Source organism: Equus caballus, chromosome 4, assembly GCF_041296265.1.
Source record: "Equus caballus isolate H_3958 breed thoroughbred chromosome 4, TB-T2T, whole genome shotgun sequence".
In the NCBI taxonomy this organism is placed as follows: Eukaryota; Metazoa; Chordata; class Mammalia; order Perissodactyla; family Equidae; genus Equus; species Equus caballus.
In genome coordinates this window covers 18,118,495-18,131,331 of record NC_091687.1, presented here as the reverse complement: position 1 = coordinate 18,131,331, position 12,837 = coordinate 18,118,495, and positions in this window count along the sequence as shown.

Here is a 12,837-nt window from a genome sequence, read left to right as displayed (position 1 = left end):
AGTTTTTATCCCTTCTTTTCCCAGGCACTTTGGCCTTCAGGCATCAACTGTTTTACAAAACAGTGTGCCTCACCTTGGGCAAAGGTAGGCTGCCAGTGGCTCCAGCATATTCCAGGAATTGCACAGCCTCTCATCACTAGGTATTTTCAGGTTTTGCTTGTTTAGCTTTTTAAATTTTAGCCATTCTTCTGTGTGTGCTGCTATAGCTCATTGTGGTTTAAATTTAAATTTCCCTGAGTGGCTAATGATATTGAGCATTTTTTCATGTTTATTGATCACTGAATATCCTTGAGAAGTGCTTGCATAAGACTGTTGCCTATTTTTCTATTTGATTATCTATCTTTTTTGTTTTGTAGGAGTTTTTTATATATTGGGGATGAGAGGTTGACAAAAATTAAAAAGTATGACAAAAGCTTGCTTTGGCTAGGATGAGGAGCAACTCTGTTATATTGTTTGTATGATTGTCAAATGGCTCAACCACTTTGGAAAATGGACATTATCCAGTAAAACTGACAATATCCGTAGCTCATGAACCAGCAATTTGAATCCTATGATTTCAGAATTTTTTGGAAGCTTTCAAGAAGTTTTTAAGATATTTCAGAAGCTTTATTTACTATAGCCAATAGCTGAAAGCAATATTAGAATAGATAAAGAAATAGGGATATATTCATATATAATATAATAATGTATAGCGTGCATATAACAGAAATGGAATGAATCACTGACCGATATGTATAACATACATAATGTTGGATGAAGGAAGACATACAGGAGTGTATGATTCCAGTTATTTAAAGTGAAAAACTAAGCAAAACTAAAGAATATTGGCTAGGATTCACAACAGGGAAGTAAATTATGAAGAAAAGCAAGAAGCAAATTTCGAAAAGTCGAGAGAATGATTGCTGGGGGTGCAGAGGGGGCGCGCTGGTCAGGGTGGAGAGCGCCAAGGGCCTCCTGGGGGCTGTGCTGTTCAGTTTTTGGATGTTGGTGGTCATTATAACAGGGTTTGTTTTACAGCTTATTAGGTCGTATATTTATGTTTTAGGTTTGATTTTATAGGTGATGTTTTCTAAATTTAAAAAGGGAAAAATGGAAAACAAAACCCTCAGGCATTTATTGGACACTACTGGCTAGACAAGTTACTCTGGTCCCCAGTTGTTAAGTCCAACACTGACCTTGTGTTTCTGTGAAGGTATTATGGAAATGTGAGTAATGTCGATAATCAGTTGACTTGATTCGATTCTTTCAATCGAAAGATCTTAAGAGGAGAACCAAGGTTTCTCTGAGGAAGGAAATCCTGGGCGTAGCAGTTCCTGAGATTTCCAGTCTGCCCCTCCTCACAACTTCCCTGCAGAGTGCAGGCTTGCCAAGCCAGCCCCCACAGCTCCTTGCAAAATATATAATTTGTTTGTATATTATTATACGTATTATCAGTGCTAATTTCTCCTCTCTCTCTCCCTCTTTCTCTCTCCTTCTCTTTCTCTCTCTCTCTCTCTCTCTCTCTCTCTCTCTCTCTCTCTCTCTCACACACACACACACACACACACACACACACACACACACGCAGCCTTAGTCATCTCGGGCTGTCATAACAGAATACCATACACTGGGGGCTTAAACAGTAGGGGCCCAGGAGCCTCTTCCTGGTTTGCAAGTGGACGCCTTTTCACTGTGTCCTCACATGGCACAGAGAGAGAGAGCAAGTCTCTGTCGTCTCTTCTTTTAAGGGCACCAGTTCCATCCTGGGGGCCTGCCCTCATGACCTCATCTAACCGTCATCACCTCCCAAGGACCCCATCGTCTAATACCATCACATTGTGGATTAGGGTTTCAACATATGAATTTTGGGGGACACGTAATGTTCAGTCCATACCAGAAGGTGCAAAATAAAATTTTAAGAAGTGGAAATGACAGATAATTTGAAGGATATGTTGTAAGTACAGTGATAAAAATATAATTCCTGGTTTTTAAATTTATGAGAGAGGTATCTTTCTATTGTACATCACACACCTATGCATATGTACAGGCATGTAATGTACATAGTGCAGCTCCAAATGTTTTGGAAATTTATTTTCTTCTATTTATTTCTCCTCTGTCCTGCATCTTCTGTGTCCCACCTCCAGCACGCCCTGCAACAGATAGCTGTCTAAGCAGGATTATCTCAGAAGAAATGATTTGTGCTAGCTGTCCCCTGCCTAGTCTTGAGGCATCAGTCTCTCCAGGTCACTTTCTAAATGGATAGCTTGCTGTCCTGGCTGTGTAAACTGCTTCAGCTCCAGCTTCTGGGGAGTGCAAAGGAGAAGTGCTTTATACTTCACCCATGAGGGACAGATATTGTGCCAAATGAACAAGCATCTAAGGAAGGATTTTCAGTGGGTAGCATTCAATGGGTATATATCATACGGGGTAAAGCAAAGATTCAAAGACAGTAAGGCAGAAGAGGAAAGAACACAGATTCTGGAGGCAGACAGACTGTCTGCCATGAGCTGTGTGATAGCAGGAAAGTCACTTACCCTTTCTGAGTTCCTGTAACTCATTTTGGCCTCAAGACGCCTTTACACTCTTAAAGATCTCTGAGGAACTACAAAGAAACGTTTATGTGGGTTACTAGCTATTTATACTTATATTAGAAATGAAAGCTAATACATGTTTAGCATGTTTATTTTAAAGTAATAATGAGAAACCCGTTACACTAGTATAAATAACCTGTATTTATGAAACATAGCTCTATTTTTTTAAAAAAAAAAGCGTAGTAAGAAGAGTGGCATTGTTCTACATGTTTGCAAATTTCTTTAACACCTAGCTTAATAGAGACAATTGGATCCTCGTGTCCACTTCTGCCTGCGATCTCCTGTGGTCTCACACAGCATGTGGTCTCTGGAAAATGCCACTGGACACAGTGAGGGAATGAGTCAGAAAAAGGCAGATGAAGTCTTTAAATTATTATAAAAATAGTTTGGACCTCGCAGACACCTGAGCAGGTCTTGGGTCCCTAAGGGTCCTGGGAACGTGTGTTGAGACCCCTGCTTTAACCATGCAGTGGAGATAAGCGTCTTCCCTGAGGGGTTCCGGATGGCTGGTGTGGAGCAGCGGGTGGTGCTCCTGGGCCACACGCTCGGCCGTCCCTGGGAAGGCGGACACCCACATTCCAGTGTGATGGCTTGTCAACGCCCTGTTTTCAGAGCTGGAAGAAGGCTTGGAAATGCCGTTGTCCAGCTGAGCTGATTTAGAGAGGGGGCATTTGACACCATAGGCCGAGACATGCAGCTGGGTGATGTGACTTCCCTGGGCCGTTCCTGGTATAGCTTCATGAGGAGCAGGAAAGGTGCCTTCCAACTCTGAATAAGCTAATGGCTGGAGAGAGTGTATTCCAAGTCGAGCATGAGGTTCAGATATGCATTTATGAACAACAAGCCATTAGACATTGTTACGAACCAGGAGCTGTCTGGGCCGGGGTCTTCTGACCACCTGCCTTCCTCCCTTGGCCTGGCCCAGTTTCCTTCCCTAAGGGAGGGTAACTAGGGGGTGCCCTGAGGTGGTGATTGCCCCTCCCTTACTTAATCCCTGAGTCTTCCTGGGGTAGAAATTGAGACCCCTGGGAGGCTCTGAGCCCCCCCTTCCTTTGTGTGTCAAGGTCTAATTCCTGTCCTCTCTCACATCTCCTCCTTAGCTTCCCAGAGCCACATGGTCCACCGGGAAATACAAAGACAAATGTAGACCCCAGCACCCTCACCTCCCACCCCTCACCCCTGAAGAGCAGGGCTTCTGGTTGGACCCTCAGGCAGAGTGGCTGTGGGATCCTGCTCCAGCCAGCCCACCTTGTGTGGGACTCCAGATGCTGGGGGACATGGGTCCAGCCCACCAGTCTTGGGACTCCAGTGACCAAGAGAATCTGAAGGCCAGTGTGAGGACAAGGCTGACTTCATATGGAAAGACAAGGTCTTCACCCAAGACCCAGAGTGACCCCCAGGTAATAAGAAGGGATCACAGATAATCCATGTGTGACTAAGAAAACCAAGTGCCAGGCAGAATGAGTTTTCTGCTATAGGTTTCGTAGACTGTGCATTTGGGGATGAGCAAAAAATAGTATGGATCTTCTTTGTTCCTAATGAACTCCCTCTTTGTTCTCACATAATAGCAGTCAAGATAAATTGAAAGTTTTTTCGTGTTTAATTTTGAGTTGAATGGTTAGTATTGTACCACATTAGAAAAAACTGTGTGTATTCTGAATTGTTATAAATTCATTCCACAAATACTTCTTAATTACACTGTGTAGGAGGGAGGTTGGCATTTTTAACATTTTTTATGTGTATTTAAGCATTTTAAGATGTAAAAAAGTAAGAGATAATACCATAGTATTGTTTTGTATTTATTTTAGATTTACAGCATGTTTTGGTTTAAACAGCTTTCTGTGGGCTAGCCTAGAAATATAATGACTAATTAATGTCTTCTTTCTGTAGGAAAATGCATTAGGACTTCCAAACAGCCAGCTGATAATCATTTAAAACACAACCTGTTGATAGGTAAGGATTACGTGTAATCCAAAGAATGAGTCAAAAATAAAGAAGGATGCAAATACTATATGGAAAGAATATGACAATATTAGACTACAGGGAATTTTTACTTAGGGAAATGATATTTAATGGGTAAACCTTGTATTGTTTCTCAAGGATACTATACCCACTAGTTTATTATTCAGGACCAGAGTATCAAGGTAATTTTGGCTGCAAAATCAGAACCCCCTGGGGTCAGCCCGGTGGTGCAGTGGTTAAGTTCACACATTCCATTTCTGCTGCCTGGGGTTCGCTGGTTCGGATCCCGGGAGCGGACATGGCACCACTTGGTAAAAGCCATGTTGTGGTATGCGTCCCATGTATAAAGTAGAGGAAGATGGGCACGCATGTTAGCTCAGGGCCAGTCATCCTCAGCAAAAAGAGGAAGATTGGCAGTAGTTAGCTCAGGGCCAATCTTCCTCAAAAAATAAAAATAAAAAAGAACCCCTACATCAAATAGGTTAAATAGTATGGAACTTAATTATTTTGTAAAAGGTGAAGTTCCAACATAAAGTGGCTCCAGGGCTGGTTAGCTCAGCACTTCCCAGTAGTTATCAAAGACCTGTGTTCTTTTCATGTTGGGTGGGGCTTTACTGCCTCTAGTGTGTGACATTGGGCTGTCTCTCTTGTAGCTGCAAGATGGCTGCAGAATTTGCAGGCATCACATGCTGACATGATAATATTTAGAGGAAAAAAGCCTGTCTCTGCCTACGGGCCTCTCTTAGAACAGAGAAGCATGCCCCTAAACACCAGATCCTCCAGCAAATTCCCCTTCACATTTCAGTGCCGTGCGCTGCATTGCATCCCCAAACCCAAACCGAGCGTTGAATTTTGTTGAATGTTTTTCTATGAAGAAAACCATATGGTTTTTCTCCTTAAATCTATTAATTTGGTGTATTAGATTATTGGACTTCCTAATATTGAATCATCGTTGCATTCCTGGAATAAAAATCCCACTTGGTCATAATGGGTTAGTTTCTTAACATATTGGATTCTGTTGCTATTATTTTTGGTGTTGATAAATTACACTGCTTAACGATTTCTCTTTCATATGCAATAGTTGTCAGGTTTTGGAATGAACATTTTGTGTTTCATAAAAAGAATTTTTGTTGATTTTCTATGCTCCGGAATATTTATCAGCATTGGGACTTATGTGGTCTTTGAAATTGGGTAGAATTCTGCAGTGAAATCAACTTGGCCTGATGCTTAGATTGTGGTGTAGGTCCTTAACAATTTTGTTTGTCCTACTGAAACTGCTTTATGTAAGCTTTGTAAATTTAATGATCTCAACTCTGAGTGCATTATCCTAGAGAATATTCCATTTCACCCAGATTTTCAAATTTATTTTCATAGAAATCTATAGAGTAAAATCTTATGATTTAAAAATAAAGTCTTCTCTTTTAATGGATATTTCTGTCTTTGTCACTGCTTATTTTGTATTTTTTTACTTCCCATTTTTCTTAAATTATTTAGTTATTGACCTCTTTTATTTTTTAATGAGTTCTGTTTTGTACTGTACACCTCATTAATTTTTACTTTTACTATTTTCTTTCCTTATGGTGCTTATTTACTTTATGGTTTGTCATCAAACTTTCAACTTGCTAATTTACTCAATTTTTGTCTTTCTTTAATTTATACTAATATAAATTTTCAAGACTATGGATCTTCCTCTCGTCACTGCTTTAAATAAGTGCCATACATTCTTTTATCTTTAATAAAGTTTAAATTTTTTTATTGAGCTTAAATTTACATAACAAAAAATTAAGCATTTAGAAGTGTACAATTTAGTGACATTTAATCCATTCACAATGTTGTGCAACCATCATCTCTATTGAGTTCCAAAATATTTCCTCACTTCCAAAAGAGAAAAATTAGCTGTCCATAGATGCGTGGGTTAATTTCTGGGCTCTTAATTCCGTTACATTGATCTCTGTGTCTGTTTTTCTGCCAGGACGGTGCTATTTTGATTACTATGGCTTTGTAGTATATTTTGAAATCAGGGAGTGTGATACCACCAACTTTGTTCTTTTTTTCTCAGGCTTGCTTTCGCTATTCAGGGTCTTTTGCTGTTCCAAATGAGTTTTAGAATTCTTTGTTCTATTTCTGTGAAAAATGTTTGGATTCTGTTTGGAATAGCATTGAATCTGTAGATTGCTTTAAGTAATAGGGACATTTTAGTTATGTTCTCTTCCAATCCATAAGCATGTCATATCTTTTCATTTCTTTACGTCGTCTTCAGTTTTTTCAATAATGTCCTATAGTTTTCAGTGTATAGGTCACCTCCTAGAGTAAATTTATTTCTAGATAGTTGATTCTTTTTGTTGCAATTGTGAGATTATATACTTGATTTCTCCTTCTGCTAGTTTGTGTTAGTGTATAGAAAGGTGGCTGATTTTTCTATGTTGATTTTGTGTGCTACAACTTTATTCATTAATTATTTCTAATAGTCTAATTAATAGAGGATCTTTTAGGATTTTGTGTATACAATCATGTCATTCACAAACAGTGACAGTTTTACTTCTTCAAGTTTGGATACGTCTTTTTCTTTTTCTTGCTTAATTGCACTGGCTAGGACTTCCAATACTGTGTTGAATAAGAATGGTGAGAGTGGGCATCCTTGTCTTATTCCTGTTCTTAGAGGAATAGCTTTCAGTTTTTCACCATTGAGTACGATGTTGGCTGTGTGTTTGTCAAATATAGCCTTTATTATGTTGAGGTGCTTTCCTTCTATACCCATTTTATTGAGAGTTTTTGCACAAATGGATGTTGAATCTTGTCAATGCTATCTCTGCATCTATTGAGATAATCAAGTGATTTTTATTTCTCATTTCATTAATGTAGTGTATCACATTGATTGATTTGCTGATGCTGAACCTTTCCCTGCATCCCCAAAATAAATCCCACTTGATCATGGTGCATCATCCTTTAATGTATCATTGTATTCAACTTGCTGATATTTTGTTTAGAATTTTTGCATCTATGTTCATCAGTGATATTGGCTTATAATTTTACTTTTTTTTCCCCTAAGATTGGCACCTGTGCTAACAACTATTGCCAATTTTCCTCCACCTCCTCCTCCTCCTCCCGAAAGCTCCCCAGTACATAGTCATATATTCCAGTTGCAGGTCCTTCTGGTTGTGCTATGTGGGATGCCACCTCCACATGACCTGATGAGTGGTGCTAGGTCCACGCCCAGGATCCAAACCAGTGAAACCCTGGGCTGCTGAAGCAGAGTACATGAACTTAACCACTCAAACATGGGGCTGGCCCCAGTAATTTTCCTTTTTATGGTGTCCTTGTCTGGTTTTGGTATCAGGGTAATGTTGGCTTCATAAAATGCATTAGGATGTGGCCTCATCTCTTCAACTTTTTGGAGGAATTTGAGAAGTATAGGTATGAAATCTTCTTTGGCTGTTTGGTAGAATTCAACAGAGAAGCCCTTGGTCCTGGACGTTTGTTTTTTGGGAGGTTTTGATTACTACATAAAACTAAGAATCTTCTGCACAGCAAAAGAAACCATCAATAAAAGGAAAAGACCACCCACCAACTGGGAGAAAATATTTGCAAATCGTATTTCTGATAAGGAGTTAATATCCAAAATATATAAAGAACTCGTACAACTCAACAACAAACAACCCAATCAAAAACTTGGCAGAGGATATGGACAGACATTTTTTCCAAAGAAGATATACAGGTGACCAAGAAGCACATGAAAAGATGTTCAACATCACTAATTATTAGGGAAATGCAAATCAAAACTACAATGAGATACCACCTCATACCCATCAGAATGATATAATTAAGAAGATGGGAAATAACTAGTGTTGGAGAAGATGTGAAGAAAAAGAAACACTTGTACACTGCTGGGAAGAATGTAAATTGGTGCAGCCACTAGGGAAAACAGTATGGAGACTTCTCAAAAAGTTAAAAATATAAATATCACATGATCCAGCTAGTCCACTTCTGGGTGGGTATTCCAAAGAACATAAAAACACTAGTTCAAAAAGATATGTGCACCCCTATGTTTATTGTAGCATTATTCACAATAGCCAAGACTTGGAAGCAACCTAAGTGCCCATCAGTGGATGAATGGATAAAGAAGATGTAACATATGCATACAATGGAATACTACTCAGCCATAAAAAAGATGAAATAGTGTCATTTGTGGCAACATGCATGGAACTTGAGGGTATTATGCTGAACAAAATAAGTCAGAGAGAGAAAGTCAATTACCATATGACTTCACTTGTATATGGAAAATAAACAAACAGATAGATAAGGAGAACAGATTGGTGGTTACCCAAGGGGAAGGGAGTTGGGGGAGAGCAAAAGGGGTAAAAGGGCACATGTGTATGGTGACTGATGGAAACTAGATTTTTAGTGGTGAAAATGATGCAGTCTATACAGAAGTTGAAATATGATGATATACCCCTGAAATTTATATAATGTTGTAAACCAATATGACCTCAAATTTTTAAAAAATCCTAAGTAATAAGAATACTAGAACTGTTTTTTGTTCTAATATTTGGTCTTTACCCTGTCCATGACACAAGGCTCCTAAATCCCTTGGGATTTCCTGGGTGATAGGAGTGTCTTTTGTTGTAATGAGATGACTCTTGGCGGGTTCCTGGATAGGGGGTGGTCACTGGAAAGACCAAGATTAGAAGTTTGAAACTTTTAGCCCCACCTTCTATTCTCCAGAGATAGAAGAGGGGCTGGAAATGCAGTTGATAATTGATCATACCTACATAGTGAAGCCTCCATAAAAATCGTGAAAGTAGGGGGTTCAGAGAGCTTCCAAGTTGGTAAACATGTGGAGGTGCTGGGAGAATAATGCACCTGGAAAGAGTATGGAAGCTCTGCAGCCCTTCCTACATAGTTTGTCCTATGGATCTCTTCCCTCTGGATGTTTATCTCTATCCTTTATCATATTCTTTTATAATAAACAGGTAAATATAAGTAAGTCTTTCTCTGAGTTTTGTAAGTCACCCTAGAAAATTATTGAACCCAAGGAGGCGGTCATGGGAACCCCAGTTTATAGCCAGTCAATCAGAGGTACAGGTGACAACCTGGACTTGTGATTGGCATCTGGAGTAGGGAGGACAGTCTTGTGGAACTGAGCCTCTAACCTTGGGATCTGACGTTAACTCCAAGTAGATAGTGTCAGAATTGGGTTAAATTGTAGGTCACCCACCTGGTGTTTCAGATAGTTGCTTGTTGGGGGATAAATCCCCAGACATTTGGTGACTGTACGTGTCAGAAATGAAGTGTTCTGAGTAGTAAAGAAGTGAGTAGTAAAGGAGAGACACAAGAGGACAAGTGGGTTTTTCCTACACAGACATTATTTTTATTTTTCCCCCATTTTTAAATAGAATTTATCTTTTAGAGCAGTTTCAGGTTCACAGCAAAATTGAGTAGAAATTACAGAGAGTTCCCATGTACCCCTTTCCCCCACACATGCATAGCCTCCCCTACATCTTTATACCTGCTCCAGAGTGGTACATTTGTTACAATCAATGAACCTACACCGACGCATCATTATCTCCCAAAGTCCATAGTTTACATTACATTCATTCTTGGTGTTTTACATTCTATAGGTTTTGATAAATGATTAATGACGTGTGTCCGTAACTATAACATCATACAGAGTAGCTTCACTGCCCTAAAAGTCCTGTGTACTCGACCTATTCAACCCTCCCTCCTTCTCTAACTCCAGGTAACTGCTGATCTTTTTACTGCCTCCGTAGTTTTGCCTTTTCCAGAATGTTATATAGTTGGAATCATACAGTATGTAGCCTTATCAGATTGTCTTTGTTCACTTAGTAATATGCATTTAAGGTTTCTCCACGTCTTTCCGGGCTTGATAGTTCATCTTTTTTTAGTGCTGAGTAGTGGTCCATTGTCTAGATATACCACAGTTTATTTATTCATTCACATACTAAAGGACATCTTGGTAGCCTCCAAATTTTGGCTATTATGAAGAAAGCTGCTATAAACATCCATATGCAGGTTTTTGTGTGGACGTGCGTTTTCAACTCTTTCAGGTAAATACCATGGAGAGTGGTTGCTTTATAGAGTAAGAGTATCTTTATTTTTTTAAGAAACTGCCAAACTGTCTTCCAAGGTGACTGTTACCATTTTGCATATCCACCAGCAATGAATGAGAGTTCCTGTTGCTCCATGTCCTTGCTAGCATTTGATGTTGTCAGTTTTCTGGATTTGGGCCATTCTAATAGGTCCACAATTGTATCTCATTGTTTTAATTTGCATTTCTCTGATGACAAATGATGTGGAGCATCTTTTCATATGCCTATTTCTGCATATCTTCTTTGGTGAGGTGTCTGTTTAAGGTCTTTGGCTCATTTTTTAATTGGATTGTTTGTTTTCTTCTTATTTAGTTTTAATAGTTCTTTGTATATTTTGGATAACAGTCCTTTATCAGATAATGTCTTTTGCAAATATTTTCTCTCGGTCTGTGGCTTATCTTTTATTCTCTTGACATTATCTCTTGCAGAGCAGAAGTTTTTAGTTTTAATAAAGTCCAGTTTATCAATTCTTTTTTCATGGATCATGCCTTTGGTATTGTATCTAAAAATCATCACCATACCCAACCAAATCATCTAGATTTTCTCATATGAGATCTCCTAGTAATTGTATCCTTTTTGTCTATAATCAATTTTGAGTTAATTTTTATAAAAGGTGTAAGGTCTGTGTATAGATTAATTTTTTTTATGTGGATGTCTTGTTGTTCCAGCACCATTGGTTGAAAAGACTATCTTTTCTCTATTGTATTGCTTTTGCTCCTTTGTCAAAGATTAGTTGACTATATTTATTTGTGGCTATTTCTGGGCTTTCTGTCCTGTTCCATTAATCAATTTGTCTGTTCTTTCCCCAATACCACATTGTCTTGATTACTATAGCTTTATATTAGATCTTGAAGTCAGGTAGTGTAAGTCTTCCAACTTTGCTTTTCTTCAGTATTGTGTTGGCTATTCTGGACCTTTTGCCTCTCCTTATAAACATTGGAATCAGTTTGTCAAAATTCACAAAATAACTTGCTTGGATTTTGATTGAGATTGCACTGAATCTATAGATCAACTTGAGAGGAACTGACATCTTGGCAATGTTGAGTCTTCCTATCCATGAACATGGAATATCTCTCCATTTAATTAGTTCTTTGATTTCTTTCATCAGAGTTTTGTAGTTTTTTCTCATCTAGATCATTAGATTTCTACCTAAGTATTTCATTATTGGGGGTGCTAATGTGAATAATATTGTGTTTTTAATTTCAAGTGCTACTTTTCATTGTTGGTATATAGGAAAGTGACTGACTTTTGTTTATTAATCTTATGTCTTGCAACCTTGCTGTAATCACTTATTAGTTCTAGGAGCTTTTTTTGTCATTTTTTTCAGATTTTCTACAGAGACAGAGATGTCATCAGTGAACAAAGACAGTTTTATTTCTTCCTTCTCCATCTGTATACCTTCTATTTCCTTTTATTTTCTTATTGCATTAGTTAGACTCCCAGCACAATGTCCAATAAGAGAGGTGAGAAGGGACATCCTTTCCTTTTTTCTGATCTTACCAGGAGAGCTTCTAGTTTCTCACTGTCAAGTATGATGTTAGCTGTTGTACCAGTTAAGTAAATTCTTCTCTGATCCTAGTTTGCTGAGAGTTTTAATCATAAATGAGTGTTAAATTTTGTCAAATTCTTTTTCTACAGCTATTGATATGATTATGTGATTTTTTTCTCCGTAGCCTGTTGATGTGATGAGTTGATTGATTTTTGAAGGTTGAAACAGCCTCACATGCCTGAGATAAATCCCACCTGGTCCTAGTGTATAATTCTTTTTATACTTTTTTGGATTCAGTTTGCTAATATCTTATTGAGGATTTTTGCATCTATGTTCATGAGAGATATGGGTCTGTAATCTTCTTTTCTTGTAATGTCTTTGTCTGGTTTTGGTATCCAGATAATGGTGATCTCATGGATAAGTTAGGAATTATTCCCTCTGCTTCTCTCCTTTGGAAGAGATTGTAGACAGCTGGTATAATTTCTTCCCTGAATGTTTGGTAGAATTCACCAGTGAACCTATCAGGGCCTTCTTCTGCTTTTTAATGCACAATTCAGCCAATTTTTGAAGATGCTCCATGGGACCCAGTTAAGCCCATTGTAGGGGTGTGGAGTACCTCATTCTCTTCCATCATCTGAGCTGCTTTAATTCCTCACATTTATTTCTACTTTTTACCTTAGTTTTGCTATTGGCATTGTTTTGCATTCTC